General features: G+C 39.0%; 1 non-coding gene and 1 pseudogene across 1 annotated transcript; both read right to left on the bottom strand.

Moving 5' to 3' along the window:
* Positions 1–2,197: 2,197 nt before the first annotated feature.
* On the bottom strand, positions 2,198–3,160 carry LOC103294937 (protein SEC13 homolog; annotated as a pseudogene).
* A 2,053-nt stretch (positions 3,161–5,213) lies between these two features.
* On the bottom strand, positions 5,214–5,320 carry LOC114235099 (U6 spliceosomal RNA). The gene has a single exon (XR_003621283.1). It is a non-coding gene; the product is annotated as a U6 spliceosomal RNA (small nuclear RNA).
* Positions 5,321–10,243: the final 4,923 nt, after the last annotated feature.

Below are 10,243 nucleotides of genomic sequence, written 5' to 3'. Positions count from 1 at the left end.
GTGCTCTTATTCTTTTTGGATATAAATTAGCCCAATCATGTTAAGTATCATGCACTGTGTGTAGAGTTGGATAATGATCTCCATCAAATGAGTGCAGAGGGTACACTTTACTCTCAGTGCCTTCTGTTCCAGCTGTTTCTACTTATCTTAATTTTCGTAATTGGGTTACAATTAGGCTGTAAATGAGACTTTAACATGGGAATTGGAGTTTTCAACAAAGGGATTTACTTTTATTGTTTTGTGGTTCTTAACTTTCAGAGGCCTATTTCTTGCTACATGTTAATCAAAAAAATATTACAGAGTGTTTAAGATAAGCTTATGGCATACAAAGAATAACCTATTTCCATTTCCACAGATCTAACAATGTGGCTGCAAAAAGAGCACTGTTTGGGAAAATTCTTCCATTCACTTAGGGCATTAGAAAAGGCTTATTCTAAAATTATTACAATATCTCATATCTGTTTGTGACTTTGTCTCCAGGCCTTACTTCACTTACTAATATTGTTACTATAGACAGTCAGAGGGGCAGGACACATAAGGACTGTTCAGAGGACACAGGCGCGCTGGGAACTAAGGGTGCTGTGCAGACTCCAATTTCTTGCTCCGGTGGTGTGCTGGCACTGTGTCCAGTGTCCAGAGATTGGCTGAGGACTACAGCATCTCTAGGCTTCCTGATGGTGGATCCTGCATCCCCACCTGCACTGACCCTGAGGGAGTACCAGAGATGGCACAGGGGAAGGTTCTTACACTGTGTGCGGCCAATAGCTAGAAAGATGAATGCACAGGGCCTGAACATGCCAAAAGCTAGCAAGATAATTGGATAGAAAAAAGAAAAAAAAAAGCCCTCTCCTCCCTATCCCTATAAGAACCACAGGCTTGAGCAGGAAAAAGAAATGGTCCCTGAGACAAAAGTCCATCATTCTCTCTGGTTGCAGCACCTGAATAAAAACTTCCTTTCTTTTGCGCAAGTACCTGTCTCACAGTTTGGCTTTGGTTGTGGCAGGCCACTGAGCCCACTTGGTTGGTTACAATATGAAAGCTATCAGCTAGACAAGGTTTGAATTAGAATGGTAAAAGTGAAGTCTAAGCCCTTGCATGTGGGAGCTTGATGCAAATGCAGTATTTTAGACCAATTTCCATATTATTCAAGTAGAATCTTTATTTTAGCAATTATTTTTATGCACATTATAGTTTGAGAAATCCTGTTAGAGACTAATTAAAGCAACAAATCAAATGCAATTCCAATTTAAAAAAATAATTCTTTCATCATGCATTCTTATCATACTTTAAGAAAATATGAAATCTTAACTAGTCAAGTGACAGATTTAAAATTTTAATGAAATTACTACTTTAGATTTTAAAAAATAGGTTAGAAGATTTAAAAAGCATTATGTAAGGAAAGCCAGAACCAAAGTTGCAAGTGTTTTATGTTAGGTTTTTAGGCTGTTATTCTCTATAGAAGCTAGACAGTCCAATTTTCTTATCCTCCATGGGTCAGTGGTGCTGTAAATTTGAAGACTGATGTAAGGCTCTAGAGTAAGTGGAAAATATTTCATTCCATCCACAATTTTCCTTACAATGTTTCTTATTCATTTTAGTAATTGTAGACCTCTCATTTGTTATTTAACTTCACTTTATCTAATTAAGTATACTTTATCATTAAAAAAATAATCTATTATATATTTTCAAAAATCCTGTTTCAGATTAACAGACTCCTGAAAATTGGCTGTGCAACTCTTTGAGTGTCATTTGTTGCCAAGCACTGATGTAAATGTGACTTAGCTGTCATCCTCTGAGAAGGATGACACATCTGTGAAGCTTTTCTTCCTGTTGGTGGTCCTTGTGCTATTGTTTTTGGGGTTTTTTTGTTTGTTTTTAGGGAGAATTATAAACAACATGTTTAATTACTTTGGAAACAAAAAGTCCCAAATAATGCCTGAAACCAAAAGGTACATAAAAATGGCCAAAAATATTTTTAAATAATAGATTATTTGTAGTTTTCCCCTCATAATATGGGTGCTTCCAGCCAGACAGTAAATTACAAACAATATAAAATCATGTTAAGGCAGATGATCAATCTGGTTGCAGTTTTAACTATTCCTGGGAAAGTTATATTGTTGGAGAGCTTCCTTCCAGCTGGTCCAGGAAAGGGCAGTCCAGTTATTGGCAGGTGGGGAGCTGGGCCCTGCCCGTCTTGTCACTGCTCATTCTGCTGGCCCTCTCTGAGTGGAACAGACATGGAACCCTGGCCCTTGTTTACATCACTGATGCACACCCACTGCCCGTGGACTGACTCCTTCCAGAGGGTCACCTTATTATCTCCACCTGAGAGGGCCTGGATGTTGGCTGTGATGGACTGGCTCACGTGCCACACAACATCATTGAACTTGTGCAGTAGTTGGGAGACTACATGTTACTTGAGGCATTATCACAGATCCATATGAATATACAACCACCCTGGGAACAGCTGGCGATTGTGCTGGTGGGTAGACCAATGGCAGGGACTACTGTGGCACCAGGCCACATCTGGAACCCAGTCACTGTGTGCTCCCAGCTTCTGTTCCTCCTTCCACTGGCCATCTTCTTCCTCCTTCCACAGCTTGATGAGGTGTCACAGCCAACTGAGGCAAATTTCTTGATGTAGTTGGACTTCTGTCCTGATGGCTGGTCTATGAGGCTTCAGATACAACAGCAGGGGCCCAGCTGAGGCATAGCAGCCAATAGTGTGAGCATTATCTGCACTTCCTATTGGCCCTCCCTGGTGTAGGTCAGCAGAGAGATGGCCTCATCTGAGCTTCCACAGGCCAGGATTAGGCTGTAGAAATGGGGGCCCAGCAAACAGAATTTACTGAGGAGTCGTGTCCTGTGTGTTCATGTGTCTTCTCCCAGGTTTCGTTTTCCTTTTTCCAGAAAATGACTTTCCAATCACAGGAGCAGGATGCCAGGATATTGCCATACATGGGGTGGTCCCTCATGACCCCTGAGGTCTGCGATAAGGATCTGCCCTCCATTGTACACATCAAAGATTTTGACGCACCTGTCTGATGAGCAGGTTGCTAGGCGGGTGCCACAGTAGTCCATCTGGGCTTCATGAATCATGTCCTCATGGGAGGTGTCCACAGTGTTAATTACTGACACCATGGCTTCCGCGGCGGCGGCTCCCAGCCTCTGATGTGGCAGCTCCCTGCGGCGCCTCCCACAGCTCACTTGTGTCATTGTTCTTCACCTGTCTCTTTGTTGTCCTGAAATTTGAAAATGTTCTCTATAAGTTTCATCTGTACTTTCTTTTTTAGACTACTCAGTTCCTGGCTGAGGAGGGGTTTTATAATAACTTGTTTCATGGCTAGGAATGGTACTATTTGAAACAAGTTCTTGGAGGGACAATTTACTAAAGTTCAATGATTATGACTGCTGCAATTTACTATGCACTTCACTTTATCCACATTGTAACCAATATTCAGAATATCCGTATATCCCAGCTTTTCTTTCCTCTTCCTTCACAGTCATCACCAAGTATTACCTGTCCAAAGAGCTCAAGGACGCAGGATCTGGGTTCCTTGTTGCTGCCATAATTGTTACAGTACCCTAATATATCTCCTGATCTACGGCTGTATCCTGAGATAATGAAAGGATTGCCATCTTTTGCATTTTGTGAAGTCAGCAAACACTGGTTCCTTATATTGCTAGCCAAGTATGTCCTTCCTTGTTTTCCTTCCTTCTCTTCATTGAAAGAAATCTATATATTCATGACCAATTCAATCCCTTTCATGTACTGGTGTAGGGGATCACACAGGACATTTCTCAAAGTGGATGGATTTCTGTGGCCTTCTGTACTGTTTACTGCCTGGGCACCATTTTTTGGATGGGGATCTTTTTGTATGTTTGCATATCATCCTATCATTAGAGAATATGGCAACCTGTGTGTTTTTTGTTCCTTGCTAGCTTGTGCCTTTGTAGTTTACCTAGCAATTAGAAGTTCTTTTGTAGAGTGCCCCTCCCTGGTAGCTGTTCTTTTCAATGTGAGAGCTCTCTTTGTGCTGACTCTGGATGGGTTATTTCTATTTACTGATGGATCTATTGTATGCTATGAACACTTTTACATTTTTGGTGCTAACATCATCATGCAATCTGGTCCTCACACTATTTAATGTTATTTGCAATAATAAACACTAAATAAATATAGGTACACTAATGTCTTTCTTGTTTCTCTGATGCTTTAGTTCCTTAACAGAATTTTAGAAAACATGCCCAAAAATATAAGATTAAACCTGGGTGGATGTTTAGCAGAGTCTGTTTACTTTTTTGAAGATTTGAATTATTACATAATAGTTTAAAAATATAATATTGTTTTCTTCAAATAGTTTTAAAGACTAAAAATAGAGAAGACTATATTTCACCTTTTCTTATGGCTTAGTAGTATTACATTGCATATATATAACACATCTTCTTTAACCAATCATCCTTTGAAGGACACTTCAGTTGTTTCTATGTCTTGACCATGGTAAATAATGCTGCAGTGAACATAGATGAACATTTGTGACAACATAGAGTTTGAGAATGGCATGCTAAGCAAAACAAGTCAGACAGAAAAAGTCAAGTACTATATGATTTCACTCATATGTGGGATACAAAATAGAATACAACAAAGGAACAAACAAGACAAGAAACAAAAACTCTTAGACTCAGACAACAGTATGGTGGTTATCAGCGGGGAAGGGGTTTGAGGATGGAAGTAGTAAAGGGTAAAGGGGGTCAAATACATGGTGAAAGAAGGAAATTTGGCTTTGGGTGGTAAACACAATGCATATAATTGTACACTTAAAACCTATATAGTTTTGTCAACCAATGTCAGCCCAATAAATGTAATAAAATAAATTTTTAAAAAGAAAAGTAAAAAAATGGAGATAAGTGCAAAACTCCTATGAATAGCTTTGTCAAACGTTTATAGCTTTTTGTGCTATTGATGACTTAGGCAGAGCAACAAAGTTTAAACTTTGAGCCAAGCAAAATTTTCCTCTGATTCCCTCTTTATGAATGTTTTTTCTCCCCAAAAACACAAATCTTGGTCTCTACTGACCAAATAGTTTATTAATTGTAACCTTCTCAAAAATGCATTTCCTGGTCAATAACTAAAAATTTTCCATCTCAGTTTTCACTATTTCTCTTCTATACTTTCCTCTGCAATAATTAACATAATTTTAATTTATATATGTATTTTAATTGAACGCTTCAAGAATTTGCGTGTCATTCTTGCGCAGGGGCCATGCTAATCTTCTCTGTATCGTTCCAATTTTAGTATATGTGCTGCCGAAGCGAGCACATATATATGTATTTTAATTGAATATCTGTCTCCTACCGCTAAAATATAAGCTCCATGGGCGCAGTGTATATCCAGTACCTATGTATAACATTGTTTACCACTTGATAAGCACTAAGTATTTGTTGAGTGGATAAATAAATAAAAAGTTAATATCAGATAATGTCCCCAAGCCCCTTAAGATGTCTTGGTATATATGAAAGAGGGAAAGATTAATATTTATTAGGAATCTCATTGGATCCTCTTTTCTTGACATTTGCCACTTTTGATGCTCTGTAGCTTCTTGGCATCTGAATTCAGACGGATGAATTCACGAATGGATCAAATACATAGAAGGATCTAGTAAGATTTACAACCAGCAGGAATAGATAGTATGAATTACCACAGTGATCCAAGATAATCTAACCCTGGATATAGCAGACACTGTGTCAATGTAGGAGCTCTTGGGATTCTTTGTTCCTCATAGCTACTCCAATAAGTTAGCTAAAATAAATTGGGGTTCTTTCCTTAAGATCTAAAACACCCAGGCGAAAGGTAAGTAAATTTGATATTCTTTATCCTCCTCAGTGGTGAGAACTAATAGCAGAACCTGAGAAAGAAAAGAAATGATAAGCAATCAAAACACAGAGACAGTAGTAAATTGGATGAATAGCCCAGAGAGAGAGAAATAACATTGCAATAAATATCAACTTTAGAACACCACATTTCTGATTCCTTTTCATACTTTATATCTTCTAGACAGGTACTTAAGGAAGATGTCTATGTGGAATTAGTGATGTGAAAGCTACCTCTGATGTATTATGAGGTACTGTCAGTTAAGAGTGGTACTTTACCCAGTTATTCTAATATGTCTTAAAATCATAAGATGAGAAGCAGGTCAGGCCAGGCCATCACTCAAAGCAAATGCACGTGGTTACATCACTACAATACTATCCTGTGATTATGATGTAGCCACCTTAAAATGAGGAGGATATTTTAATTCAACTGACAAAAGTGGAAAAGTTAAAGACAACTATTTCTATTAACAGTTACATTTTTCACAATGTGAGAGTAAAAATGTATTTTCTTTTCAGTTTTTGTTCAAAGAACACAAGGGACTCTCAATGACCCAGAAAACCTCCCAGAGTAAGTGCATTTCTTTTTCTGTGAAGTTGAGATCCAGAACAAATAAGCCTCCAGTTTTTAAAAGCAAGGAAGTACATGGTGTTATGTTGGAAGTACATGGTGTTATTTGAAGTAAGGCAATGAAAGATGAAGAAGTGATAAGGAGAGGGTATGGAAAGATATTTCCTCTACTTGGCTTCAATAATTACTATGTAGTTTATTCATTCACAATTAGCTTCCTCAATACCATTATTTCTCCTGTGATTTTTTAAATCTTCTATAAGAATAAGAATCCAACTAGGCCAATGAGTTTTAAAATGTTCAGGATACTCCTTTCCTCACACACATAGTGTTGTCTATTTATTAAATTTACTAAGTATACCCTTAGATCATAAGATCTACTACACCAAGTGGATGTTGTGGTAAACTGAGATTCCCACTTGTTTTAGCCCCAATGAAAACTATCTTTGTGTTTTTATGATAACTCATTTTCTATCATTAGTAAATAATTACTGGAATTTATGAAATAATTTCCCATTTAGCATGAATGCAGATTGGGAGATTGCTAAAGACATCTTTTATTGGGCATTTACAAATTTGCATAAATTAGTTTCTTCTTCCTCTCCTTCTCCCACTTCCTTTTCTTGTCTCCTCTCCTCCTTTCTTCTTTGTCCTTGTCTAAGATTACTATGTGATCTCAGCGTTCTTAGAAATAATGAAAAAGCAAAAATGCCCTTACTGTCTTTGCAAATATTTATCATCCTGGTCAAAAGAACCATGAATATTGGCAGTTTAATTCTAGTCAAATGTAAACCATTAGATGTTTTCCTAAGATGCCTATATTCCATTAGAAGATCCATGGCTAAATATCTGTCAATTAATGGAATATAATTCCAGCTCTTTCAATAATAAACTTGAGAGAACTGAGTATTGGTTCTGCCTTTCTGTTTTCTTTTCAATGAAATGAAGAGACCACAAGTTTTTTATAAGATACAGTTATCTTATAGCTGCAATTGGTGAGCTCTATGTTTATATCCAAGAATTCCTGATTCTGGGCCAAGATAAGAATGAGATATGTTAGTTATTGTTAAAGTCCAGCTTATAATTTGAAACCTGCCAGGTACCTAGTGCCAAATGCTCTCCATTGTTTAGGGATAGATTAATGGTTTATTGTTGGTTTAATCTGGTTCAACCTATATAGCTCGGCTTGAGCTAAATAATCAGTAGGGTATACAAAAATCATGCTTTAAACTTTCGACTGGCAATCCTAAAATAAGACATATGTGTTGTTGGTTTATAATCTGAAGACAAACAACCTCCTCTATAATTGAGGAATGACCCTAGGGCTGTATCTAGAAATGTCAGATCCTCTATGATGGTGTGTTCTTTCTTTCTCCTGCTGTGCTATACCTTTTACTTGAATCAAAGTTTTGTATCAGTACACAGCATGGAAGCTTGCTAGTAATCAATTATTGATCCCGTTGTAACCTTTGTACTTGACCTTTTTCAGATATAGTTGAGAGGTCAATTAAGATTATATATATATATATATATATATATATATATATATATATATACTAGAGGCCCAAAGCACAAAATCTGTGCAAGGGCCATGGCCCCGGCCCCCGCCCACCACCGCTGTGGCTGGGGCCTCTGCTTCCTCTGCCACAGCTCCTGACTGCTAGGGCTTTGTCTGGAAGGAAGGACATCTGGTCTAATTAGCATATTATGCTTTTATTATTATAGATAGATAGATATTTTTTCATTTATCTTTATTGTTGAAAGTATTATAGATGTTCCCTTTTTTATCCCCATTGACCACCAGACCTTCACCACACTATTGTCTGTGTCCATGGGTTATGCATCTATGCATGCAAGTTCTTTGGTTAATCTCACCCCACACTCGCCTTCCCTCTGAGATTCATTAGTCTGTTCCATGCTTCTATATGTCTCTGGATTTTTTTTGTTCACCAATTTATTTTGTTCATTATATTCCAAATATAAGTGAGATCATGTGATACTTGGACTTTCTCTGAATGGCTTATTTCACTTAGCATAATACTCTCCAGGTCCCTCCATGCTGTCTCAAAGGGTAAGAGATCCTTTTTCTTTTAAATAGCTGAATAGCATTCTGTTGTGTAAATGTGCAACAGTTTTTTAATCCATTCATCTATTGATGGGCACTTGGGCTGTTTCTAGATCACACCTACTATAAATAACGCTGCTATTAACATGGGGGTGCACATATTCGTTCTGATGGGTATTTCTTGCTCCGTAGGACATATTCCTAGAAGTGGGATATCTGGGTCAAATGGCAGTTCCATTTTTAATTTTTTGAGGGATCTTCACACTGTTTCCCATAGTGTTTCTACCACTCTGCTTTCCTAACAGCGGTTTGCTAGGGTTCCTTTTTCTCCACATCTTTGCCAGCATTTGTTGTTTGTTTATTTATTAACTAGAGGCCCAGTGCATGATTGAATCATGCACGTGTAGGGTCCCCTACACGCTTTCGCTTTTCGCGGTGGAGCTGGGTGCCTGTCCGCTGGTGCACCAGGCCTTTCAGAAGCCTCCAGCGCGGCGGAGGCTTGTGAAAGGCCTGGTGCTGGAACAGACAGGCACCCAGCTCCCCCACTTTTGATGGTCCACGGCCGCTGAGGGGGGCTACCCTGCTGTTGAGAGGCGCAGGGGTACCCCGCCCCCTGCACCTCTCAACAGCAGGGTAGCCCCCCTCAGTGGCAGCGGATCCGTGCCTCTCAGTGGCCGGATAGGCCACCCCGAGTCCCGCCCCCCAGCCTCCCACCGCCCAATCGTGGGCGTAGCAGAGTGATGGTAATTTACATGTTACTCTATTATTAGATAGGATGGTAGCCCTTCTGGCAGGTGTGACGTGGTACCTCATTGTCATTTTAATTTGCATCTCTCTGATAAGTGACTTGGAGCATTTTTTCATGTGTCTCTTAGCTATTTGTATATACTCTTTGGAGGACTGTCTATTCAGGTCCTCTGCCCATTTTTTACTTGGGTTGTCTTCCTTTTGTTGAGTTTTATGAGTACTTTATGTATGCTGGAAATTAAACCCTTATCAGATGTATGATTGGGAAATATGCTTTTCCATATAGTGTGTGCCCTTTTCATTTTGATGCTGATTTCTTTTTGCTATGCAGAAGCTTTATATTTTGATGTAGTTTATTTACTTTTTCCTTTGTTTCTCTTGCCCTAGGCTTTGTAGCAGTGAAAATTCTGCTCTATGATATGTCTAATATTTTGCTGCCTATGTTTTCTTCTAGGATATTTATGGCTTTATAACCTACATTTAAGTCTTTTATCAACTTTGATTTTATTCTTGTGTCAGTGGTCTAGTCTCATTTTTTGCATGTACCTGTCCAACACCATTTATAGAAGAGGCTGTCATTACTCCATGGTATGCTCTTGCCTCATTTGTCAAATATTAATTGACTGTAATGGCTTGTGTTGACTTCTGGGTTCTCTGTTCTGTTCATATGATCTATATGCATATTCCTGTGTCAGTACCAGGCAGTTTTGATTACAGTGGCTTATACTAATACTAGAGGCCCAGTGCATGAAATTCATGCACGGGGGGTGGGGGAGGGTGTACCTCAGCCCAGCCTGCACCCTCTCGAATCTGGGACCCCTCAAGGGATGTCTGAATGCCCATTTAGGCCCGATTCCTCTCACAATCCAGGACTGCTGGCTCCCAACCACTCACCTGCCTGCAAGCCTGATCACCCCCTAACCACTCCCCTGCCAGCCTGATAAATGCCTAACTGCTCCTCTGCCTGCCCAATTGCCCCTAACTGCCCT

Source organism: Eptesicus fuscus, chromosome 2 (assembly GCF_027574615.1).
Source record: "Eptesicus fuscus isolate TK198812 chromosome 2, DD_ASM_mEF_20220401, whole genome shotgun sequence".
In the NCBI taxonomy this organism is placed as follows: Eukaryota; Metazoa; Chordata; class Mammalia; order Chiroptera; family Vespertilionidae; genus Eptesicus; species Eptesicus fuscus.
Note: the sequence above shows the minus strand (reverse complement) of the source record. Positions and strands in the feature narration are given on the sequence as shown.